Raw genomic sequence first — 26702 nt, 5'->3', positions numbered from 1 at the left:
CGGGGAGGAGGCTGGGGTTCAGGGAGGAGACTGTTGCAGTCCAGGCAAGAAAAGACAGTGGCAGTGCCTTTTGGGTGCAGAGGAGAGATTGGATTTGGCTTGGCTTCATTTACCCACTTACCACATATTTCATGGGTACCTACCACTCAGTCCATGTTTTGTAGGCCGGCTCTCTTCCAGCTGCTGGGACACGGTCGTGGACAAAGCAATACAAAATCCCTTCCCTCCTGGAGTTTGCGTCCTAGTGGGAGAAACAGATAAGAAACAAAGTAAATAAGAGAAATATTCAGTGTATTAGATAAGGCTAAGTGCTATTAAAAAATTAAAGCAAAGGAAGGGGTACCCAAAGAAGAGTCAGGGGTAAAATTATAGACGCTGAGGCCACAGAAGGCCTAGGGTAACTTCTGAGGAAAGCCCTCAGGAAGTGAGATGCCAGCCCTGCAGAGGCCTGGAGGTGCACACCAGGTGGAGGGAACTAGGGGTCCAGGGTTCCCACGGGCCAGGGGTGAGGAGGAGGTCTGGAGGCTGGAGGAGGCCCCAAAGCAGAGAGGATTGGGAGTGGAGGTCGGAGATGAAAGGGGGTCGGGATTGTAAGGGGCCCTGTCTGTGCCAGCAAATACCCTTTTAGGCACCTCGAAGTCAGGGCCCTTGGTGGCATGCCTTGGGTGGACGCCCTCCCGGGTGGGCCCCCTCCCCCTCTGAGCCCAATTTCTCACGGTGGAGGACACACGTGCTGTTGGGTGTCATTGTGAGAGCTTTGAGGTTCATGCTATGCTCTGAGCAAGACTCGGGTCCTGCAGGCCCTGAGATCCCACACACGAAGGTCTTCAACCCGTTCTGAGACTGACCTACAGTTGTGGAGGTACTAAGGTGGTGGCAATGGTGCTGCCTTGGGACGCAGAGGGCCCCGGCACCCTGGCCTTGGGAGCCTCTTTTGCCCTGCCTGCCGCCCTGTCCCTGGGGAAGTGGGAGAGGGGCTGGCTTTGGGCAACTCTGGTTTGTGTCCATAACCTGTGGCACAGGTTCTTCCTTATGCATCATTCCTTCGTACCTTCCCTTACTCTCCCCGATTTTCACCTATATATTTATTCCCTCCCTCGTTCTGTTTGCTTATTCCTGTCTTCACTCATTCCTCATTTACTTCTTTACTGACTCGTTTTCCTCTCTCGTAGCATTTATCACAAGACTAACTAAATAGGTAACAGATTGTTCAGCTCTCTGTGAAAGCCTGACTTCTGAGCCAAAACATAAGGGCGTGAGGACAGAAACCATGTCTTACTCACGGCTTTACCACCAGAATCTGGCCCCGTGTAGTACGTGCTCTGTAATGAATTGTGTATCCATTCACTCACCGGACACTCACTTATTCCTTCAGGTCCTTCCTTCCGGACACTCACTTATTCCTGATCATCAGGCCTCTTCATGTGCCAAAATATGGGCGTGGCACAGCTTACAGCAGAGGAGTAGAAAAGAAGAAAGGGGTCATCTGAGCCCCTGGCATCCATCCCAATTCATTCATCCATTCATTTACTCATTCTTCAATAAACATGCACTCAAATCACTCAGGACCAAATCTTGAGCTGGAAATGCCTTCACTCAGGATAATCAAAGGAAGGCTGAGGGTGGGCTGCAGGTGGGCCTCACATCATGGGTCAAATTTCAGGAACTGTGGGGATGAAATGTAGTCAGAAAGAGGGAACGGTATGAGCAGAGTCTTCGAGGAACATTACATCCAGGTGAGTCTAACTCCACAGATAGCCCTGCCTGGCAGGGTGCTAGGGAAAGCCTGCTATCAAGATAGCTTGGGGCAGTGGATAAAAAAGCTGTGATACACAATTTATAATAGCCAAGTGCTGGAAGCAACCTAGGTGCCCATCAGTAAATGAATGGATCTAAAAACTATGGTACATTTACACAATGGAATTCTATGCAGCAGAAAGAAAGAAGGAGCTCCTACCCTTGGCAACAGCATAGATGGAACTAGAAAGCATTATGCTAAGTGAAATAAGCCAGGTGGTGAAAGACAAATACCATATGATCTCACCTTTAACAGGAGCCTAAACAATAAAATAAACAAACAAGCAAAATATAACCAAAGACACTCAAACAGAGAACAGGCTGACAGTGACCAGAGGGGAGAGGGGAGGGAATTTCAGGGGGAAAGGGGAAGGGTTTACAAGAACAAGTATAAAGGACACATGGACAAAAACAAGGGGGTGGAAATGGGAGGGAGGTGGGGAAGGATGGATAGGTGGGCTGGGATGGGAGTAAAAGACAGAAAACTTTACTTGAACAACAATTAAAATGAAAAAACCTGTGGTACATATATTCAATGGAATATTACTCAACCATCCAAAAGAATGAAATCATACCATTTGCAACAGCATGGATAGGCCTAGAGGATATTGTGCTAAGTGAAATAAGTCAGACAGAGAAAGACAAATGCCATCGGATTTCACTTATATGTGAAATCTAAAGAACAAAGCAAACAAAATAGAAACACTCATGGATATAGAGAACAGAGTAAAGGTTGCCGGAGGGGAGGGCAGTTGAGGGACTGAGTGAAAAAGGTGAAGGGATTAACAAGTAATTGGTAGTCACAAAACAGTCATGGCGATGTGAAGTACAAAACAGGAAATACAATCAGTAATATTGTAATAACTATGTACAAAGCCAGGTGGGTACTGAAAATATCAAAGGGGTCACTTTGTAAAGTATATGATTATCTAACTGCTATGCTATATACCTGAAACTAATATAAATATTATAATACTGCATGCAAACTGTAATTGAAAACTTCAATTTAAATTTACGAAAGGTAGTTTGGGAAAATTCTGGATGGCTTTAATTGCCAGACATGGAGTGCGCTGAGCTCCAAGGGGCACTCATACAAGCACTTGTCTCCTGTTGTGGGGAGGCTGGTGGGGCAAGCGGCAGAAGGCTGTGGGTCGGCTCCTCCTGGAACAGTGTGAGTTCCTGTTTTCCTAGCAGGGAGGAAAAGGCCCGAGATGGCTAAGATTCCCCAACAGGGCACAAGCACCCTGGCTCCTGCAAAGCTTCGTGATGGCTCTAATGTAAATGAATTAAAAGTATACAGATTATATTTCCCTTTTAAAACCTGCCAGCCGGAGGAAATCAAACAGGGAACATTTAAGAGGAGGCACCTGAGTGTCCGGCACCCACCAGAGCCTCCTGGGGCCTCTCAGGCAGAGAGCACAGGTTCCTTTGAGACCATGGGGAGGCAGGGCCCAGGCCTGGGCCCCAGGTCCCTTGTGCTTGTTTGTAAACCTGTCTCAAAACCAAATGACACGCTGAAGAAGTGTCAGCTGTGTGGGTGCCACAGCTCCAGCAGATGGGCTTGGACCTAAACACAGGAAAATATGTCCCTACTCTGCAGCTCCCAAGTCTTCTGGGCCCTGCAGGAGCCCTGGTAGCTCCCGGCCTCCACTTGGCCCCTGTGACCAGGCAGAACTGGCTCCCAGACCTGGGTCCCAGGAGGACACCTGGTCCTCTGGCTAGACACAAAGGAGAGTAAACATCAAATAATAACAAAAAGAATAGGAATAATTTCAATACTTATTCTCTCATACGTAAACACATTCCACTAACAGCTTTATAATCAGTATCTCATTTAACCCTCCCTAAGAAGCCAGAGGGGTCAGGCCGTGGAGGGGCACGTTATAATTCCCATTTTACAGAGGAGGAAACTGATGCCTAGAGCCGTCAAATGACTTTTCCCGAAGTCACACCTCTGCTGAAGTGTTCTGAACTTCCTAACCACTAAGAGCGCAGCATCCTGGTTCTGTGAAGATGGTGTCTGGGTGCGAATAGTAGTTAGTGTTCCTGCAGCCGAGAGGGGCCATAGGAAGCTGTGCTCTTTCCCCCACATTCATGCTGACCTGTGGGTTAGAAGGTAAGGCAACAATCTGGGGGGCGGGGGGCAGTGGAGTGGGTCAGAGTTCAGTGGGGGTGGGGAGCAGGGCTCAGTGTGAACAGGGTTTGGGCTCAGCTGAGAAAAAGAACCAGAGTCCAGGCTTCTCGCCCCCAGCCCAGTGTTACTGCCACTACACCTGCCCCGACACTGACCTGGCCAAGGTCCTCCCCATACTCGCTGCCTCCCTGTCTGCTACAAGAGGGTGTGAGAGGGAAGGCCTCTGAGGCCCCTTCGGAGTCGAGGCTGTTGGACTGTTGATGCGAACAGACTGAGCTCAGGATGTGAAGGCGGACCGTGAGAGAGCAGGAGGTCCTGGGGCTCCCAGGGGTGGGGCAGGCCCAGCCTTGGGGAGGCACCCGCACTGGAGCCACCCTTGACCCACTCTACCCTCACTCGCTCCCCCATGTCCTCCTCTCCAGCCGGCGTCTCCTCCACTTCCACAGCTTATTGACTTTTGGATTTACAAGGTGTGCTGACTGCCGAGGCCCTGGGACGATTACACGCCTGGGCCCACCTTAGAAAAGCACCCTCCTTATCCAGGCCCCCCAGCAGACGGAGGAGAGGGGTGGGGCACACGATGGACCTCTCAGGTGCTGTGAAAAATTTAAAGAGGAAAATAATAGAAAAGAATCAAAGGCAGGTTTCGTTCCAGAAAGGAAAGATGGAGGATCCGTGTTCAATTTCATGGCCATGCTCCGAAACCCTCGCCTCTGCAGTCCAGGTCTGACTCTGACCCTCAGGGCTCGGGCCCGAGTCAGGAGCTTTATGGTATTTGCTTGGTTTATTGGCTCCAAAGAAGACGATATGAGGGCCCAAGCTGTTTTCTGGAGACAGGACCCCCCGTGGAACAGCCAAGATTTATGGTGTCTGGGAAACCTTACAGTAGGTTATTGACTGGACAGAGCCAGCTTTCCTCAGCACCCAGGTTAAGAGGAGGGCCTGGCCCTGGTCCATGTGGCTTGGTTGGTTGGATGTTGCTCTGCAAGGTGAAGTGTGGCCAGTTCGATTCCCGGTCAGGGCACATGCCTAGATTGCAGGTTTGGTCTGCGGTTGGGGCACGTACGAGAGGCAACCACTCGATGTTTTTCTCTCACATCGATGTTTCTTTCTCCCTCCCTTCCCCTCTCTCTAAGAGAGAAAGAGAGACAGAGAGAAGAGCCTGGAGGTAAGGAAACCCCAGAACTGTGGTGGGAACCATTCCCCAAAATGTTTTCTCTTCCGTCAGCTCCCATGTTCTCGGTGACAGCCCCGTGATGCAGCGGCATCTCCCCCTTCACCATGACGGTGGGAACCAGGCCTAGGAAGCTGGCAGGCCAGCCCAGTTAAACAGAATCAGTGTCAGAGGGGAGCTCAAACCCAGCTCCCTGCCAGGGCCTCTCCCAGGTGGAGACATTGCTACTAGAGTGAGATCTGAGGCCCAGTCGTGAAATGCCTGCGTCCCTCTGGCCAAAAGTGAAACAATGTTGCTAGGCCCCAGGCCTCACGTCACCTCAGTGTCACCCCATACAGATCTGAGACAATAGCCTCTGGGACAGTAGCCACCACCAGGGTCAGTGAGGTGACCAGGAGTCCCCCTGCACCAGCATGTGACCACACCAAGGGTGCTGCCCTTCTAGAGAATGCCCTCCCCCACCACTCCTGTGGATACTGGCCCCGGCCAAGTGGCTCTGGACACAAGTATTTCGTTGACAACCCTGTTCCACAGGCACAAGAGGCTGGTTCCTGTCATTGCCTTACAGTCTTCTGTGGCCCCTGTAAGCTGGGTAAATTTTATTTCTGGGCTTAATTAGTGGACATGCCATAAATATTCATGTAGCAAAATGAGCCCTGGCTCACAAGTGCAGCTGCTTCCCGCTTGGGGGAAATTAACATTGTTTTTCAGCGGGAGAGTAATGAGGCTCTGTGGCTGGAGAGAGGAGCCTTTCAACAGCCTCTCTAGGACAGAAAGGGAGAGCCACACTCAGAGGCACCCTCACCCGGGGAAGCCGCCCTGGCCACCCCAGGCCCCTCTGCCTCTCCAAAGCGGGGCAGGCCTGGGTCTCCTTAAGGCTCAGCTCTGAAGGGAGCCCCCAGCAAGTGCTCAGCAGAGCAGAAAGATGCCTGAGCTGTGTCTGAAAGCCAAATCCACCTGCCACCTGCTTTTGTGAATAAAGTTTTATTGGCACACAGCCATGCCCATTCACTGAGCCATTGGCTGTAACAGCAGAGGTGGGCCGTCACAACAGAGACCTCCTGGCCCGCAGAGCCTGAACTATTTCCTATCTGGCCCTTCACAGAAAAAGTTTCCCAACTCCTGTTCTAGAATCTTCTTGTTTAATGATATTTCCATACAGTTAAATTCTCTGGATTCTTAGGAACATGGATGGAGCTGTTTTAGAATCTTGTGGTCTCAGAATCATATGTGCAGGGCTCAATCTCAGCTCCACCACCCCCTCATCTGTGTGACAGGGACAGCTACCCAACTGTCTCTTGGCCTCAGCTCCTTCGAGTATAAACTGGGGATAATAACGGTACCTACCCCATGTGGTTGCTGTGAAGATTACCTGGGTAAATATTTATAAAGCCCCTAGAGAAGCATTTGTCACAGAGCAAGCATTATGTAAGTGTTCCGTTAAATAAATGGACTCAATCTCCTATAGTTTCAGAACCTTCAAAGTATACGGTTTTGGGGGGGAGTTAAAGATTTTAGTTCTTCATCTTTAGAAGGGAAGGGAAGGAGAAATATCAATGTATGGTTGCTTCTCATGCGTCCACTGCTGGGAACTGGCCTGCAACCCAGGCGTGTGCCCTGACTGGGAATCGAACTGAGATCCTCTGGTTTGCAGGCCTGCACTCAATCCACTGAGCTACACCAGCCAGGGCAAAGTATAGGGTTTTAAGCCCTATAAATTTCAGCTCGTCACATCATGGACTCTCCTGCATTATCTCACTTAATCTCCAAAACAACTCCTTGAGGTAGGAACTGCTGCCGATTTACATCTGAGGAAACTGGGACTTGACCAAGGTTAGGAGACTAACTCCCCGGTAGAATTGCAAAGCTGGAACTGGGCCCAGGTGGTCTGACCCCAAAGCCTGTCTTCTAACCTAGTACCTGTCACACAATCCTCCAGCCACTGCTGGGCACCTGCTGTGGCAGGGAGCGTGCTGCCCCGGAGGCTGCGGGCCGTGTCGCTGGAGGGCTCACTCTGGGATCTGCTCTTGCGTTCACCCTCCTCTGGGTCCTAGTTCTGACCGTCTCTCCCAGCTCTGAAACGCCCAGGTGGGAGAACAAAGGCACTTCTGGGGGCAGTTTCCAACTTGCTGGGAGTCAGCAGTATTGTGGGCTTTAAGCCTTTACAACAAACTAAACCTGGACAGAAAGACTAAGCTCCACACTTTTGAACAGACCCTCCCTCTGGGAAGCCTTCCTTGGTGCCCCTCGGCTCCCAGCATTCCTCATGGGTCCCAACATTCCTGCTTGGACTATCGCTGGATGAGAGCAAAGCCATGCCCTAGTGTGGGAGTTGTTATATTCAATAATAACCCCAGGACTCTCTAACCCTTGTATTCTTCCTGCGTGTTTTCAAGGCATTTTGAAGTCCACCTCTGCCACAGTTCTGTGGCATCACAATGCTCATCAAGTCCTTGTGGCATTGCATGTGCCCACACAGCGTTCTCCCCCGAAGGTCATTCTCATTCCCATTTGTAATGTGATACTCCTGAGGCCCAGGGGGCTGGGTGAATGGGAAGAAAGAAGAGAGAAGGGAACTATTACTGGAGAACCTTCTGTGTGCCAGGTATGTGCTAACCCTTTGCCTCCTCTGCCCCCACCTATGCAGGCAGTAACCCCGCTTCACAGAGGAGGGAACTGGGGCTCTGAGAGGAACTCGGACTTGCTCTAGGTTAGGTGGCTAGTAAAAGAAAGAGAAGGCCATTGATGAAGCATGTAGTACATGCTAAATGTTTTCACACACATGCCTTATTGCACCATCAAACACACAGAAGGAAATTCTAAGGGAGGTGTTTTTATTCCTGTTTTTCAGGTGCGTAAACCAAGGCTCAGAGAGACAGGGTGGCTTACCCCCAGGGGGAGAGGGGTAAGAACCAGGCCTCGCTGGCTGTGGATAAAACACTTTCGCTCAATGCCAGCCATCCTCACGAGGCTCAGCATGCATCCTTTCGAGGAGTGGGAAAGGAAACACTGGGCCCTTTTACAGGGTTTCCGTGTGCATGACAGGGAGCCCCTGAGGATGGTCCGCCTGCTGCGGATGGGAGGAATGGTTTATTTTCTTCTGTGGGTCGCACTGGAGCCTTTCAAAGGTGTGAAGTTCCGTGGCCTGCAAAGGCTGACTCGACTGGCTGTCCAGAGCGGGCAGCCTGATCCCCAGACCCCCAGGCCAGGCCTCTCATGTGCCGCCTGCGGGAACTCCCTCCTGCCCACCTGGCCTCTCACTCGCTGAAAGGCTGCAAAGTGACAAGCCAGAAACTTGACTCCAATGTTTATTCACCAAACACAGAGACAGCCCTCTGGGCTCTCCTCCGCCATCCAGACCCTCTGCCACCTCAGGGAAAGAGGGGCTTCCAGACCACCACTGCCAGGCTCCACATAGCTCGCCTGCTCACCTCCAGAGACTGGCCACAAGGAGGAGCATCCAGCCTGGCCCAGCAGCAAGAGAGAGTGCGGTCAGACACAGAGACGAACTTTCTGCCACTGAAAGATGCTTCAGCTCAGAGGAAGGAGGATCTTCTGAAGTGCTGAGCCCCCCTGGTAAGGATTTGGGGTCTTCTGTCAGAGCTTTCTTTCCCTGCCCCCACAATGAGACCACGTGGTTTCCCTGCCCCACTCCCCGAAGTCTCCCAATATTATAGCCATACAATCGGTAAGTGTGACGAGGAGGGGGAGAGCCAGGCTCTGTCCCAGCTTCACCATCAACTGACTGTGGGAACATGGGTTAAGTTACTTTGCTGCTCTAGACCTTGGTCTCTACATCTCTAAAATGGGCATGATTATCAAGGGGTAGTTACGAATTAACAGGTACAAAATGCACTATGCCCTATGTTCTAACTGTAAGGCACTACATATGCAGGAAGTGAATTTATTATTTCCATGATTCTTTCCCCATTCCTCCCTCCGTCTTCTCCTTCCCCATGCTTCTTTTGATCCTTCCTTTCTTTCCTTCCCTTCCCTAAGAGGGAAAGTTAGCCTGTCCCCTCTTCTTCCCAGCCAATTAACTGAGAAACGTTGTGTGGAGATTGAGAGGTTTTTCTTTTGTTTTGCTTGAATTCTCTCTTTTTAAGACAGTTAATAGGAGCGGGCCCAGGCAGGTAGCAGGGCCACTGGGAAATGCCTGTGGAGGCTCCAGGTCCCCTCAAGTAGCCCCCCAGAGAATCGGAACATCCCCCTGCTGGGGAAAAAGCCTGGCTGGGTCTGTGTGTGGGCAGGCCGGTGGGAAACCCGTGGCCACGGCCTTGCCGGGCTGGACCGAAGGCCCCCTTCTCGGCGCTCCCACTCCCAGACCTGCGGAGTCCTCCAGCGTCTGGGCAGCCCTGGGCAGCGGTGTCGGTCAGCTGGTCGGTTGTTCCCTGATACAATAGCCAAGGGAGGTGCACGCTTATTCTTTAAAAACGGAACTATCGTTGTTGTTTTTCTGTTGTTTCCCTGCCCTACTCCCACCCTGACCATTTTGATAACTGAACTCAGCTGTTTGGGTTGGACCAACCTGTTGTTTGTCCAAACTGACCCATTGATGGAGAAACTCACTGTCTGCAGGGCCAGGCAGCTGGCTGGGGGCTGTCATCACAGGGTGTGTTGGCTGAGTGGACTGGTCTGGGACCTGCAGTCGAACCAGCTGATACCAACGCCCCCTTCAACCTTACTGCCAGCACTGGCCTTTCCAGAGAGACCCAGTCTCAAATGCCCCAATCATGACCCCGCCCCGATGCAGAGGAGAAGCCGTGCGGTACTGTCATGTGTTACAAATTGGGCTTCCCGGCGAGAAAGAAGGAAGGCCACCGAGGACCCGGCAGCCCACATGCCTGCCTGCCCGTCCCCCCAGCCTGGCCGCCCGTCCACGTGGCCTCAAGCCTCCGGCCACATCCCCTGTTTCTTAGAGGACTTCCAAACCCTAGCACAGCCCCCTCACTGGCCTCTTTAACTCTCTTCCCTCCACGCCGACGTGTCCATGGCCTTTCAGTGGGGCCACAGAAAGAGGGACCCCACGCCCTCAGCCCCATTCACTCTGCCCATCCCCTCCTTGGCCTTTCAGACTCCCAGTGAAAGGGACTTGTCCACAAATTGGGGATTTGCCATTGTCCCCTTTATAAAGGCCCTTCATTTCCCTCAGCCCCACCCCTCCCATCACTGTGATCATCGGGGTGGCCCCTGAGGGGCTGCGATGTAGCAGGACACAATATCCCCAGCAGCCTTGCTTAGAATCAGGGCTGGGGGCTCAGAAACTCGGGCTTGGCTCTGGAGCAGGGAGACTTCTCCCTGCCTCACTCCACTCCACACTTCACAGGGGCAGGAACTGAGTCACACGGCGAGGCCTCTTGTCACCCAGTTTGCAGTCCTAGTAGCTCAGTCCACTCTGTTTCTTCCGGCACTAGGAGGGCAGCTGCATTTGTCATTTGTTTTACCCCAATCTGCTGCTCCATTACAAATGTGTACAAAAGACGCAGCCAGTGGTGGAGCAAGTCTGGGTCAGGGTTTTGTTGTTTAGCATCTGAAATCAAAAGCTAGAGCCACGAAGAGAGCAAGTCTTGGTCGAACCACCTCAAAAATAAATAGAAACACTGGCCGGCGTAATTTGAAATTCAACTTGCAAAATGGAAACGAAACCAAATTGTTCTTTTCCTGTTTCTAATCTTTTTGCTCCCTCCTTCGGATTATCTAATCCAACTTCCTATCCGTAGGTGGACCTACTGCAGCCCAGAGAAGGAGGCCTACTTGCCTCAAGGCACACAGCATCCCCACGGGGCTGAGCAGGCAGGCCTGCGCCCGCCACGCTCCACCTCTCAGGCAGGCTGTTCAGTTTTGGAAAAATCTCAGCTCCATCGAAACAGTGTTGCCAGAGCCACTTGGACCCTGCAATCTGGTTTGGGTGCTGTGCAGTTTCTAAACTAAAGTGGCTTTTTACAAAAGATTTGAAACTGGTGAAAGGGGCTGTCTACAGAGTTTCAGAGTTTCATCCGCAGGGAGAACCGTCTGATCTCAGCTGTGACCCGAGCTGCTCCCTCCCTAAGGAATCCTGGGCTGGGAGATTCTGAGCCTGAGCTGAGCCGGAGAAAAGATCACTGGAGGAAGACAGCCTCATATTTAAGCAGCCACTGCATAGCCCCTGTCTGTATGGTGTTGGCATGAAAAGCAGGAGATTCTATAACTAAATTGTTTCTCTCTGGTTAGCCCCTTTACAGAATTTGGGATGAATTCACTAGGAAGTGAACATTTTCCAAAGGATAAGGGTGACCCCGAGGCTGGCTGTTTTGCTTCTGGTTTATTCCTAAACGTTGCAATAGAATCCAAAGTGTTACCATCGCCCCCATGCACTGTGTATACTGTTGTCATTGGGGGTTTGTGGCGGGCGACGAGCCCCCACATCTCTCTGAATGCTGGTGAGGATACAGTGATGTCATCATCTCACTGCTGAGCCATCCCCCTCCACCCAGCTTCCATCACCCCCAGGACTGATAACCATCAGAGACTGTTAACTCCTAGCAAATTATCTAATGCACACGTCCGCTGTGTGTAAGCCCCAACCCGTGAGGATCATAAAGTAAATAAGCATAAAATGGTTTATCGTTTCCAATCTCCTTTCACGTAAATAGGCCAGGCTTCTTGGTCTGGGCCCTAGCCATGGCTCCCGGGTCCTTCAGAAGGAACAGGCTGCACAGGTTCAGTCTGGACCTGTTTGCTGCTGTTTGTGGGACAGAGGCCACGGACGTACACACAGAGATGCAGGAGCCTGTCTCGCCCTCCTCCCCTCCCCCACACCTCAAAGGGGCCAAAGTGTCATTTCACTAATATGCTAATCATTGAAATAGGCTTGTCCCGAAGGGCACGGGCATGGGGGATTACGATGCTGGGTGACTTGCAAAAAGAAAAGCAAACTGTCCCTTCGAAAAACAGAGGGTGGTAGGAATTTGTAATGATGAGAAGGGAGCAGAAAAGGAGGTCAGCAGCTCCAGGAGGTATAGGGAGTGATCGAATTAGCCGTGTTTTCTAGACAGGAGCGCAGGATTGCCAAGGGGCTGTGTGTGTGTAAAGGCTTAGGTGCAGATTTCAGCTGGGCCAGAAGCCGGGCCAACTGACCTCTAAATCCTTTTTTGCCTCTGAAATTCTTCAAGGCCATGTCTAAAAGCCTATAATTCCAAAATTCTATAATTTGTAGATCCTATACTTCTCTAACAAAACACTCTCAGATTCTAATGTTCCATAATTCTAAGCATCTGTAATTCAATCAGTCTGTAATTATAAGCTGTTATGATCATAAAAATCAATGGTTATCTAATACTACCATTCCGTGATGCTAATATTCTGTGAGTCTAAGATCATATCATTCAACATTTCCTTAATTTAATATCCTAACATTCTATCATTTTTGTGTTCTATGATCCTAAGAGACCATGATTCTAGATTTCTATAAATTTGTTTTTCTATATTTTTAATACTTTATAATGCCAGCATTTGAAAAATCTGATTCCATAATCCTAAAATTCCGTAATTTTGTTTCACGCTCCTAAAAATCAAAAGTGTTTCTGGGACTCTCTAAATCATTTTTTCAAGAATTCCAGCAGTCTAAGATTCTAATAGTCTGGGTCTCTAACATCCTACAATGCAAAGGTTTTTTTAATTCCAAGTTTCATATTTTGAAGAATCTATACTTCTAAGCCTGTTCAGTCCAGGATTTTAATATTGTCTGCTCTTTTAATTCCAACATTTCTACACTTTATGATTTTGTTATGACAAACAGAACGTTGCTTCATCTGCAAAGCACAGGGGTTAAACTGGAACTGAAAAAGACCCCAAAATAACCACCACTGTCCTCAGAATCCATCTATGCCTGTCCCAGGGCCGCTGCTCTGTCCTCCCCCCATGAAGGAGACCAGAAAGCGGCCAGTTGATCCAGCCTGGGCTGCAGGAGCTGCCCGAGACTGAGGGTGGGGGCCTGGCCAGGGTCAGGCGGAGGAGCTGGCCCCCACGCCTCCAGGAGGCCCTGCCTCAAACAGCCAGGTTTCCAAACATCTGCCAGCATTTGCGTCCCGATTGCTGTCCTTTAAAAGTATCCCTCTCCCTTTCTTGTTCTCCATCAAGAGCTCCCATGACAATCATTTCAAGCAGCTAATGAGTTTCAGATGGCCTTCAGGAGCCCGGGATGGATGGAAGCTGGGGGATGAGGGTTCTTAGGCCGAGTTTCGTGGGCAGGGGGGAGGGATGGGGGCGGGGGTCAAAGAGAAAACTCTTTTGTAGCTGAAGTGTTTGGGGCCGCCCACCCCTCCCATCCAGGCCTGGAGATGGAACCTGGACAGGAGCCCTGTGGTCCCTGCTGCTCTCCCCTGCTCCCAGTGCTTTCTCTCTCAACACACAGACCAGCACCCCCTCTCTAACTCCTCACCCGCTTTAAACTTGGACGATCTGTAAGACCTACAAAAATTATATGACAGTATCAAGGCCTGCTTGACGTCAAGATGTCATGACTTACCTGCTAACAGAAACGTCTTTGCAAAAGACAATCTTCTGTGACTGTAACCATCTGGATGCACAGGGCTGAAGCTCAGAGGCTCGCTTTGGAGCCATCTGGCTCTAACGTGGGCCACGCTGCCTGGCCCAGAGTGGGGCTGGCACTGCCACTTCCTCCTGCAGGCTGCTCTCTCCCTGTGGGGCACTCCTTCTGCCCCTCCGTTGGCCTGGGACCCCCCAAGCCGCCTTCGTTGACACAGGGCAGGGGCTTTTTTCCCCAGCAGAAGGGGCATAGAGACACCAGAGACACAGAAGACGGCGTCCTAGCCTTCACTTCCATGGCTTTGGAGAGCCCGGGAGGCAGCCGTGCCCGGAGCTGGCCAGGATTACACAGTGGGTTCTGCAGCGGTCTCCCTCCCGGCTGTCTGGGAACTTCCGCTGCTTTCAAGGTCTAATTTAGGGATTGACTTAAGCGAGCAGAACATTGAGAAAGGCACACCAGTGCCTTTCAGGGGAACTCACACAGTCGCGGGCCCACTGAGGTCATTCCTGACCAGGAATGTAGGGGACATTGGTGCAGCGGCATGTGTGCAGTTTCAGGTTTGGAGCAGGGAAGGGGGCCCCTCCTGGCAACGGAGATCCAGCCTTATAATTAAGTAACTCGCTGTTTCCTTTAAGATATCAACAACAATAACCATGCTCTCCTCATTGCCTAAACAGGACAAACCCTGGGTTAAGCAGTTCCTGGTGGTCTGCTCTCACACATGTGCAGAGAGAGAGAGAAACATTTGGAAGCCAGCCTCCCTGCTTCCCAGCAGCCGCCTCCCCTCTCCCCACCCCTGCACAGTTCCCCCCACCCCTTGCAATTAGGGGTAATCTTTTGTTGCCTAGAAAGTGTAAAAATTGCTGCTTTTCCTTTTGCATGCATAATATCCATTTCCCCTCCAAGTGCGTTATTTGGTTTGGGAATTACATCTATTTACAAGAGTAGATGTTGCACAAAGGTTGTGTTTATGTGGAAAATTATATCGGTGACACAGGCTGATTGGCGTGTGGAGACTGGGAGAGGCAGGCCAAAGAGGCCTTCTCATCAGCTTGGAATAACAGAATGATTGTATTTTCAGCAAAGCTAATTGATCACATACCTCGCTGGGCTATCTGTTTACTCAAAGGCCATCCAGGCCCTGGGAAGGTGCAGAGGAGAGGGCCCGGGGGCAGTGGTCACCAACAGACAGACCAAGCCAGCTTCCGAAGGCACCGTGGGTACAGGTGGAGACCAGGGGATAGTTTGGGTCACTGGGTCGTGCAGAGGGACAGAGATGTGAGCCGACTTTCCCGGGAGACGGAGACCAGGCCCAGACTCGACACTGGCCATCAGCTCTTATCTCCAGGACGCTGTAAGTCAGTGTAGGACACAGAAGGTTTGAGAAAGGCAAACGAGAGTACGGTCAACAGCCAAAGCAAGGGGAAAATAAGCTAATTCCCCTCCTCTCTTCAGTTTGAACAGCTGACCCAAGAACAGGCTTTTAAGCCAGTGCTGGGCCTGCTACACTGGGCCCTGCAGGGGCTGGTGTGCTGGGAACCTGCCCAGAGTGGCTGGGGGCTCCGGCTGCCTCTGCCCTTCCCCAGGAGCCCCATCGCAAGGCTGGCCGGGAGAGAGGCCTGTGGAAAAGTCTGGGCATGTGGATGAGGACTGCATTCAGTTTCCAAATCTGCCAAGAGGGAAACCTGAGCCCACTCCTCCCTGACACCCTCCTGGAACAAAGACCCCGCTCCTTGTCTTTGGAGAGCTGAGGGGTTTATCTTCAGCTATATAGTCAGCATTCCTGGGCCCCCACGGTGTGTGAGTGGTCTCCTAAGAAGATATTAACTCCCCTAACTGAGCCACACAGGCCAGGCCTTCAGGGAAGGCAGGGGGCAAACCACTCAGGTCACCTAAAAAAGCATTGAGTTAGAATTGTATTTCCTCACCAGTGTTAAACCTCCATTTGTGTGGGGGGAAAAACAAAACAGTTGGATATAGTTAAGTGCTTAAATGGAAAATGACCAGTTATTCTAAAAGCAACTTGTCAGGCATTAGTCAAGGAACTGCTTAACACTCACTTTGCAAAATGAAGTTCCCTTGAAAACCACCCATTACAAATGATGCGACATCCCCAATCCCCACATTATGGCTGGTTATTCTGCAGACTTCCAATTGGAGCCAGTCGAACTACTAGCTACTCTTTCACAAACACCAGCCCCTGGTTTGACAGGGTCTAAACGTGGTTTGGTCTCCTCATTGCTCATCAACTTCATTCATATTTAGTTCACTTTTCCTAAAGCAAGGATTAAGCAATCTTTGGGGATAATCAATCCCTGGAGAAATGCTGAAATCCTTAGAGACCATTGAACCCAACAGCCTCATTGATAAATGGGGAAACTGAGGCCTAGCAGACGCCAGTCCGTGCTGATCCCTGTTTGGTGACGTGGAAGCCAGGGTCATGTATTATTGGCGGGTCCTTGGATCAGGTGATGCTGAATGAACTTCAGCTGCTTTTTCTCCAAGTCCAGCCATGAGATTTCTCACCTCTCTCCGGGTCCGAGCTCTGCCAGCCCCAATTTGGAATATGTCAGCTGTCGTAATAACCTTCTGGTAGACCTGTCTGTGTATGCGCGTGAGTCTGTCCACCATTGTGTTTCAAAATCTCTGGCCCTTTTGAAAGACAAGCACCTTATTAATGTGGCGCTCACCGAATTGTTTTTTAATTGGAAACATTTTGCAATGAAAGAACATTAATAAAACCCGAATCCAAATCAAACTTCTCTGTGTATGTTATTTTTATTCTCCAGTCAAATGCTTTTATTAGATTTAAAACTTTCACTGTGCTTTTTATCTCTGGCTATATAATGTTCTACAATAAAAAAAAAAAAAAAGCCCAATGACTCCGAAGTCTGGCAAAATAATATACTTTCTTGGATGTCTCTGTGTGTTGCCAATTAGCTTTGCCGTGAACACAGGCCCCCATCCATCACCCGCCTCTGGGTGGCTGTAACGGAGACCTAATTTGTTTCATATGCCCTGCGCTCTCTGGGCCATTCACCAGCACCTCCAACCTGCTGAGGAGTGGCCGGGCCAGAGAAGAGATGAATGACAAGAAAAGCCTCAGGCAAGCCAAAGGAACCCCTCATCAGAACCAGGCTCAGCTCTGCTAGCCCAGTGGGGAAACCCCAGCCTCGGTGCCTCCGTTTGCTTCCCCCCAGCTCCACCCCCAGCCTCTTCTGTCTCCTCCACCTCTTCTCCCCTTTCATGACCCAAAAGACCCAGAGCTCATAAGCGGCTAGGCCAGGGTGGAGAGTGGAAGGCTTCTCCTTTTCCTCCCAGTTCCCAGAGCTGGCTGCTGTCCTCTCCCTCTCTGCCCAGTTCCCACCGCCTCCCACCTACTCCTTTTACAAGCCCGACTTTTAAACCTCCAGTTCCCTAGGAATTTTATGAATGCTCAGCGCATGCCAAAATAAACTCATAAAGAAAAAGTTTCTAAGGAAGGTCATAGACCCATACACCAAGTCTAAGCGGTAAATACAAAAGTTCTTCAGGTCGCTAGGAGCTGAGATCTGGGTGGTGGAAGGTTGGGCTCTATGGAGGGAAGAGATTGAAGCTTCCAAATCCCAAACCCACTGAGTCTATTTTTTTCAAGCCTTATTATAGTTCAACTTCTCCTGTTATTAGAGCTGTAGCCCAGAGAGGTGAAGGATTGGACCCAAAATCACACAGCAAGCTGGCCTGTCCAGTGCCGAAGCTAGGTGCTCTGGAGCCCTCCTTTCCTGTGTTGCCGATGCCGTAAGGGAAGGAGAGGAAGGGCCCTCGGGGGCAGAGGCACGTTCTGGGCCTCAGGGTCATGGGGCTGACTGTTGTAACTCTCTGGAGTAGCACCACCCAGTAGAGCTTCCTGCAAATGTTCTACGTCTGTGCTGCCCTGTGCACTAGGCACTCCCCACATATGCCTATCAAAGGCCACCACAGTGGACAGCCCAAATGTAAAACATTCCCATCATCACAGAAGTTTCCACTGGACAGCACTGCTCTCAGGGTTGACATCCTTGGCCTTTGAAGACATACCTGTGGTTATGGTACCAGGTGGTTCCTCCCTTTGGGCTGTCAGAACCCCAGAACCTCCACAACCCCCCATAATGACATATGCCCTTGGTGGCTGGGGCCCATCTCTCTTCTCTTTTCATGTCCATAATACCCGACACAAGATAGACTCTAAATGAAGATTTAGTCTCAGAAGCAAAGGGTTGAAAAGGGCCTCATGGGGAGTTGAAGCAAACTACTCCCAGGGCAGGAGTCTGTCCCGAAGCCCCCCAAAGGGAGGCCCATCCGCCCACTTTTCGCACACCTCGGGGCCCAGAGACCTCACTGCCTCACCAGGCAGCCTAGGTCATTTCTGAAGAGCCGGGATTGTTGGACTACACCTTCGAAAATCTAGCCGAAATCTCCCCACTCTCATCCTCCACCCTCTGGGGTCTCGCAATACTATTTTTGCTTTTCTTTCCATGTAATGACCCTTCTAATAGCTAAACATAATCCAATTCCTCCCCATTCCTTTTCAAACACGAAGTTCCTCACTGAACACCTAGTTCTAGATGTGGATTGGTCAGCAGAAAACAGCAGATACTGAGCCCTCCTGATCTAGAAACCATTCTTCTGTTAATGTCACTCATGCTTTGGGTAACTCCATAGGCTCATACTGGGTGTGGGCTGTGTAAACCACCCAGGCTCTATGAATGGTCCCCAGGTTAAGTTGTCCCAGGGGTGCACAGGATGGGTGCAGTCCCTAACTGTGCTGCTTCTTGACCTGAGCAAGCAGGGCGCCTGCCCCCTCCCGCCCAGGTAGCTCTACTGTAGTGCCTTCTGCAAAATTTTCCATGTCCCTCTCCGATGTCTGGGACTGCCTGGGGCTCGCAGTGTCATACAGGTGGGACACTCTGAACCTGGACTGAGACCTGCATAGGCTCTGGTCCATTTCTCCCCCTTCAGGTTCTTTCTACCTCTACTGCATGCGGAATGTCGACCAGATGCCCTGAAGAGCTCCAGAATTCATTTCTATGGGCTTGTCCTGGGACTCCACGGCCAGACACTAGTCCCAAGGGAGCAGCATAGCAAATGGATCACTTCCATTAGCTGGTGTGATATTTCTTTTATAGGTACCCACGAAACTGGGTCTCCAGGATGCTACTGACATACTAGTTTTGGAAAACCCCAAATACCCTAGAAGCACCCCTGGTCCCTTTGGTCACAATCTAAAAGTGAGAAACAGTCTACTTTACAGTTTGTGAGAGAAGCAGCACCGGGCAGGCCCAGAAGATAGAACCTGGAGGGCTTCCCGGAGGCAGTGTTATCTACGCTGAGTCTGAAGAATGAGTCAGAAAAGAGAGAGAAGAGGGGGAATTCCAGGCAGAGGACACTGTGGGTAGAAAGGGCTCTGAACGTGGGTTAGCCTGGTTATGTAAGCTTAGGCAGATCACTTAGCTTTTTTGAACTCCAGTTTACTTGTCTATAAAACTAAAAGAACAGTCTCAACCTCACAGGGTCAAGCCTTTGTCCAACAATTCAAGGAATGTCCTGGGAGCCTCCTAAGCCTGGCCTGGTGCAGGTGCCAGAAACATCCCAAGGACTCAGCAAACTGCTGCTCTCACGGTGCTCAAGGGGGCAGTGCAGCAGAGTGGTCTGACTGCCCAGGAGCCACAGGGGGATCTGTTGACTCTGGTGAGGTCAGGGCTTCTTGGCCCTTGAGCTCAATCTCAAGGAAAGTTAATAAGAGCTGCCAGGGGAGAGAAGATGGGAAGGGCCTTCCAATAGAGGGAAAATATATACAAAGGCCCAGAAGTCTGAACAAGCTTGAGAGATTTGGGGCCTGGGAAGTAGTCCCACACGCCAGTGGGGTCTGGTACATGTTGGCTGTGGCTGGAATTTGAGGCCAGAGCCAAAAAGGCTCTGAATGCCCTTTATCCTGTGTGTGGGACTGAGCTCTGGAGGATTTTAAGCCTGAAAGTCACACAATCAGTTTTGCAGTTTTGAGAGTTTCTCTGAAGGCCAGGATAGAGGCTGGGCTGGTAAGTGAGAGGCTGGAGGCTGGCGGGGCATCCAGGAGAAAGATGATGGGATGAAGAAGGGATGAAGGATGAAGCACGAGGGATGAAGAAGGCCCATAAAGGAGGCAGAATCAATAAGAACTTAGTGGTTGGTGAATGTGTGTGGTAAGGGAGAGGTGGAGCCAAGAATGAGTCAGGCACCTGGTGTGTTTGTTTTCCAGAAGGAATACCAACAACTGTAGCAATATTAGCTAGCCTTTATTATGCATCGGTTATGGGTTAGACTTTGTGCTAAGCATTTTACACGGATGATCTCATTTAATCCTCACGGCAATTCTGTGAGGTAGCTACCATTTTATTCCCCGTTTTACAGGTGAGGAAACTGACTCAGAAAGGTTAGGTAACTTGCCCAAAATCACACAGCAGACCCAGGGCTGGCATTCGGAGCAGTCCTCAGCATTCCTCTCCTCCCCGCCCTCCTGTTTTCCCTTCAGGCCGAGGCTCTGGGCTCCCGCCAGGCCGCCCACACCCTGTTTGATCGCCCAGGCACTCAGGCGCGGAGGTTCTTGCCTGCCGCCCCTTCAGGGCTTTCCTGCACAAGAGCCAGGTCTCTGCAACCGAAGGGGCACTGCACTCGCTCATCCACTCACCCATGTGTCCACCTCTCAACACTCGTGCTGAGCTGTGCTTTCAGCCAGGACCTGGGTAGAGCCTAGAATACAGAGGTGGACAGACCTGGCGGGGCCAAGTGCACTCAGCCCAGGACAGGGCAGGTGGCCTGTGCTCTGCAGACTCCTCCCCAACTACCTGTTTAAAGGTGCCACTCCACTGTATCCTGTTCTCTCCCTCAGCCCCTTCCTGACTGTGCATAATCCTTGTCAGGGTGGAATCATTTTACGCTTCTGTTGCTTGGGTCTGTCTTCCCCATTGGAGGCAAGCTGCCTGTTATGAGCTGAACAGTGCTCCCCCCAAGTTCACATGTTGAAGTCCTAACCTCTAGTATCTCCTAATGGAGATGGGGTCTCTACATGGAAATAAATAAAATGAGGTCATGTGAGTGTAGCCTAATCCAGTATGACTGGTGTCCTTACAAGAAGAGGGGTTGGGACACAGAGGAGCTCAGAGGGAAGACCACTCAAGGACACAGGGAGAAGACGACATTTACAAGGCAAGGAGAGAGGCCTCAGAGGAAGCCAGCCCTGCCAACACCTTGATTTTGGACTTCCTGCCTTCAGACTGTGAGAAAATAAACTCCTGTTATCTAAGCCTCTCACTCTGTTGTACTTTGTAATGGCATCAGACTAACACCATCCCTGAAAACGCCCTCTGTCTTGTTCTCCAGGGCTCAGCACCATACATCCCCGATTATACTCCCAGTGAGCATGTGTTCCTTATCTGTGCGTGTGCATGTGCAACACATGTATGTCTCTGGAAGCAAGGATCTGTGGGTGTACACATTTGTGTCTGGGTGAATTCATGTGTCCACATGTGTGCTCTTTGACTTCTGTACCTGTGATTCGGTGTGGATACGTGTTTATGTATATATGTGTATGTAAGGCAGTAGGTTGTGAGTGGACATATATTTGAATGTTTGTAAATAGAGGTGTGGTGGGGTGAGGGAGTGTGAGTGTAGAAGGTGTTACGTGTGTGTCTGTGAGCTTTCCACCCAGGTGTGCATCTGGGCATATCCGCACACACACACACATGAAAGCAAGGCTGTGCCCGTCCTTCGTGTCTGAGTGCTGGGGAGAGGTCTCAGATGCTGCTTCTTCCTGAGGCTCACAGCAAGAGCTCCCTGACCAGGGCCGGGCGGGGGTGCTCCCAGCCCAGCTAGCACAGGCCATGCCAGGTTGGGCAGCGGAGGGGAAGACAGAGCCCGGCCCAGGCCCGCTGCCCTGGGGGTGGGTTGTTCCCCACCCCCGTCTGCATCCAGACGGCTTGGCTAGCTGGACCGTTGGGCCCATGCTTGCGTACCGTCCCCCCTCCCATGCGCCTTCCCTGCTCCTTGGTTTGTTCCTCTCACTGACATTGAGATGGTGATGGTATTGAATAGTATGTTGAGATAACAGCAATATTTTATTCCTCTACTGGTAGTTTCTTTTTGCCCTTGCCCTTACTCCTGCAGGGAAGGGCCCGGTGCTCACTGCCTCGGGAAAGGTATGTGGTAGGAAGGAAAAAAATGTGGCCAGCAAGTGTTTCTAGCCTTTCTTTCAAAAGAGAAATAGAGCTGTGCGGAGAAGCTGAAACAGAGAAATGAGACAGACTGGCTTGGAAGATACAGAAAGGGCAGCAAGGTTTTCCAAAGACCCAGCTGCAGAGAGGGGCAGAGCAAACCTGCAAACTCCCCGAGGCAGGAGGGACTTAGGGCTGCTCCGGCAAGGCTGTGCCTGCCAGGGGTGTGTCTGAGCAGCCCCACCCCAAAATGTACAGGGCCTCCCACGGCAGCCAGGCCAGAGGGGGGCATGTGGCAGGGGCAAGGGACAGCTCTGACATAGCTGACTGACAACCAGGGCAGCCCCCTCCCCAGCACAGTGCAAGAGCCTAGAATTGAGCAGAGTTGAGCCCAGGAGCACCTAGGGTCACATTTCCTACCAGCTCAGTGAGAAGGAGACTCAAACATTAAATTCCTGTTTAGGCAGCACAGGGACTCGCTCTGCCGTGCACAGCTGCAGGTGCATAGGTGGGAGGAGGGCAGTTAGGGAGAGCTTCCTGGAAGAAGTGGTCTGTGAGTTGTACTTGGGAGAAGGGTATCGCCGGCAATGGAAAAAGCAAGGTGGCAATGCAGGTACAGGGGCATGAAAGCAGGATGTGTTTAGAAAATGGGGGTTGGCCAGCCTGGCTGGAGGGAGAAGGAGAGTGAGAAGCAGAGAAAAGAAAAGGGTGGTGAGGGTCCAGGTTCTCGGGGAGACCCAGTGGAGGTGAGGCCGAGCTTTATCCTGAGGACAAGGATGTTAGAGGAGGGTTGAGCACGGCACAGATGATACGCTCTCAGATTGGCACCGTAGACTTGGGATATATGGAAGGATCACAGAGATGACAGTAGGAAGGTTTTATGACATGGGGTAGTGGTTAAGGCAGCTTAGACTCCTGCCTTGGCCGCAAAGCAGCTACGGGACAGGTTAACTTCTCTATGCCTCAGCTACTACCTACCTCTTAGAGCCACCCCAAGACCAGATGAAATTACGCAAAGGCTGATAGTGGCTATAAGGTTGTAGCAGGTGTGCGCCTTAGTCCATGATGCAGCTGTGCTTGAGGGAGGGAGTCCCTGTGCTGCCTAAACAGGAATCTAATGTTTGAGTCTCCTTCTCACTGAGCTGGTAGGAAATGTGACCCTAGGTGTTCCCGGACTCAACTCCGCCCAATTCTAGGCTCTTGCACTGTGGTCTTTAGGTTTCCCCAGATTTTCCTTTAGGTCTCTGCAGTTCCCACTGGTGCTTCCTACATAGTTCTATTTGCTTTTTACCATAGGTATGTCAACCCTCAGACTAAGCTTGTAGCAGGTGGAAACCATGTGAGATTCATCCCCGTGGCCCTTGAATACTGAGCACGAAGTAAAGGCCTAGTAAATGGTGAAGGAATGGATGATGGTGCTCACTCTTCAGGCCCAACCTAATGCCTTTCTCCTGCAGGAATCCTCTCTGACAATAAACAGGAGATGGGAGGGGAGTAGAAATAGGATTTTAAGTCAAACATTCTCAATCCTGTCTTTAACTGGCTGTGGACCTTTCTCAGCCATTTCCTCTCTCTGAATGTTAACACCTCTTTACCTAAAATGGAGCTAACCAGTGCCCCCACCAAATTTGAAAACAAAGAGATGCTACTATGAATACACTTTGGAACTACAAATCCCAAGGGAGTCCCCAAGTATTGCCCCAGATCCCTGCGCCTAATGAGCCCTGATCTCAGCTCTCTGTCTGATGGGAGGCAGGTGGGGTGCTTGGCCCAGTTTCTGGCTGCTGGCTGGGAGTATCACTTGTACCCAGGCCTCCTGACCTCTCCTCTCCAGGCACCAAGTCAGGTTGTGCCAACCCAGCTTGGCCTTGCAGGAGAACCTCAACTTGGGGACTGCAGGGCCCCACAGGGGAGGTCAGGCTGGCAATTTACGGTGTGTGGAACCAGCTCTCTCCCAACACATGATCTATCAAGGCGGTGTTTTCCTTGGAAAGCTGCTCCCATGTAGAACCCTCTTCCCGGCAGCTCACCCTCAGGTGCTCGCAGAGTTCATGGGCAGGCGAGGGGGAGCAGAGGCGGGGCAGAGACCTCCTGAGAAGGGGCCCTTTCCATCAGAAATGACAGATGGGTTTCCTCAGCGCCAGACCTCAGCCAAGCACATTGCGGTGTGCAGAGGCCTTGCAGGTGCTGAGAGGGCGATGGAGCTCTTGTGTGCTGAAGCTCGGGAGGGGGAGCTGGCCTGGCTCCCCTCCGATCCCACCCAGACTCTCTCAGTCTCAGGGGCTGCAGAGGCACTGAGGGGGGCACAGAGATAGGGAGTAAACCGCAGACAGAGACACAGAGATGCGGAGATGGATGGAGAGAGGTGAGGGTGTGGACATGGAGGCAAAGACAGACCAAGAGTCAGACAGGAAGACTGCGAAAGACACTCAGGTAGAGATGGAGACAGAATGGGGACAGAGAAAACGCTTGAGAGCAAAAACGTGTGAGGAGTTGAGAGTCTCAGAAACAGGGCAAGACACAGAGGGGAACAGAGAGAAGACAAGATAAAACCAGCTGCAGTGAAGGCCACAGTGCGGGGATGGGGACCGTACAGAGGCAGAAAGTCAAGGAGAGAAAGAGAACAAGAGACAACATGAGACAGAGCAGCAGGAAGATGATCAGGGAGAGAGGCCAGGAGGGAGGAAAAGGTGAAGGAGAAAGACCCAGGGGGAGAGGAGCGGAGCAATGGAGGAGGGGGGACAGGACAGGTGGGAGCCCATGCTGCCCAGGCACGAACACTATGGTGAGAAAATCAAATTGCCATGACCCCAAATTAAAGACGTGGATTGGTTACCCATTAATTTAGGGGAGATTTAAGGACCATTCAAATCCCAGGACCTTGCACACAAACACCCTTCCTGGACAACAATGGGTCCTGGGATCCCACTTCAGGGTGAGGGTACCAGTCTCTGGGGCCCCCACAGGTCGGGAACCATGTGGGAGTCCTGGGGTGGGGTAGCATGAGGTAGGTCCCAGGCTGGAGAAAGGAACAGCCCTTTGGGGTAGGGAGGCTTCAGTGACCATGGCAACAGAGGGGCAGGGAGGAGAGGGAAGCATCAGGACATTTGTCTGGGCCAGACAGGAGGAAAAGAAAGGGAAGTGGATTCCCACTTTCTCTGGGGCCACAGGCCACTGCATTTTCCACAGAATCAAACTGTGTTTGAAAGCCAGACAGTGCAGCCTCCATCTAGGACAAGAATAAGCAAACGGCCCTTCTACAGTTGTTATGATTAAATGACATGCTGCATGTACAGCATTGGTCGTGGTGCCTGACACAGAAGAAGTACAGCTATTGGTGGTTGAGCAGCATGTTAGAGTCAACTCATCACCTTGTGAGCTGATGGTTAAACTTGCAGAAATTGTATGAGCCACTTGTTAAAAATCACTATTAAAAATTAAAATCTATAGTGTGTGGGGCGTGGGGGGTTGGGGGGTCTCGAGGTGTGGTTTTTTTTCCTCTCCTCCTTAAAAAAAAAAAATATCTATAAACTTACAATTAAAGATATATTAAACAATAATAATAGTCAGAACTCATCATTTCCTAGTGATTTACTTTTTGCACTTATCTGAGCCCCTGAGATTGTGGACATCTACTGTTTCTATATGGTGGAAACCGTACAGCGGTGCTCCTGGGCCTCCCTTTCTTATTCCGAGTTTAGTGATGTCAAGTTGGTAGCAAGAGTTGGCCATATTGGGAATATTTACCCCTCAGAAATTGGCAAAGCTACCAGTCAGGGTTTACTTATCCCTTTCTTAATATCTAAGTTTAAGAAAGTGATTGAGAAACTGTCCACAGTGCAAATTAAACTTACAGGTAGGTCATGTCTGTAACACAAAAAATTGAGAAAATACTTTTCCAGTACTCAAAAACCATTTTGTGATTCAGCAAAGAATTTGTTTGCATCATTGATGAATACTCTGCACTAATAACTATAAGATGTTGTTGAAAGAAATGAAGAAAGCCCTACATAAGTGGAGGGATATTCCAGATTCATAGATTGAAAGACTCAATATTGCAAAGAAGTCGCCTCTCCCAATTTGCTCTGTAGATTCAGTTCAATCCCAATCAAAGTCCCAATATTTGGTTTATGGGAATTGACAAGCTGATTCTAAAATTCATATAGAAATAAAAAGAGCCAAGAATAGTGAAGGCACTACTGAGAGAAAGAAGAATAACATGGGAAAACATACTCTACCAGATAGAATAACTTATCATATAGGTCTAGTAAGATAAAATAATTAGAATAGTTAGGAATTGAAATAATTAGTTGGTACTAACTACAAGGACAGGTGACTAAACTGATGAAAGAAAATTCAGAAATAAACTAATGCTGTTTTGAGTGCTTGGTTAAAACCACAATCACACCACAGCACACTGGAGAAAGAATACACATTTTCACAGATAGTACTTCATCAAATGTTTAAAATATGGGGGGGAAATAAAACTAACCTCTTCCTTATACCATACAAAATCAATTCAAGATAAATTGTACATTTAAAGTAAAACAAGAAACTGTAAAGCTCCTAAAAGATAACACAAGAGAATATTTCCATGAATTGGGCACAGGGAAAGATTTCTTAAGCAAGACACAAAAGCACTATTCACAAAACAAAGCTCAGGCCTGTGCTAGGCAGAAGTACAAAAAAATAATATTGTCCCTGCCATCAAGGAGTTTAGTCTAAAGGGGAAACCAGTGAAAAAATAATGCGATGTACTCAGTGAGGTGGCAGAGAAGAGAAAGTGTCAGAGATCCCAGCTTCTGCAACAGGAGCTGATGTTGGCCCAGCAGTAGAGTGTGGTTTGGCCTAGGCTGGCTTCAGGCA

At 50.4% G+C, this 26702-nt stretch overlaps 1 long non-coding RNA gene across 1 annotated transcript in view; it reads right to left on the bottom strand.

The window, feature by feature from the left end:
• The window catches only part of LOC119039832 (uncharacterized), a 48276-nt gene that overhangs the window by 1744 nt on the left and 19830 nt on the right, over nucleotides 1-26702 (bottom strand). Inside the window, exon 3 of the long non-coding RNA XR_005080700.2 lies at nucleotides 144-241. This is a non-coding gene — a long non-coding RNA (uncharacterized LOC119039832). The remainder of the gene's footprint in view (nucleotides 1-143; nucleotides 242-26702) is intronic.

Source organism: Artibeus jamaicensis, unplaced genomic scaffold (assembly GCF_021234435.1).
Source record: "Artibeus jamaicensis isolate MK-2021 breed Jamaican fruit bat unplaced genomic scaffold, CSHL_Jam_final contig_866, whole genome shotgun sequence".
Taxonomy (NCBI): Eukaryota; Metazoa; Chordata; class Mammalia; order Chiroptera; family Phyllostomidae; genus Artibeus; species Artibeus jamaicensis.
The sequence above is the reverse complement of the archived record's forward strand: the minus strand, read 5'-3'. Positions and strand labels throughout refer to the sequence as shown.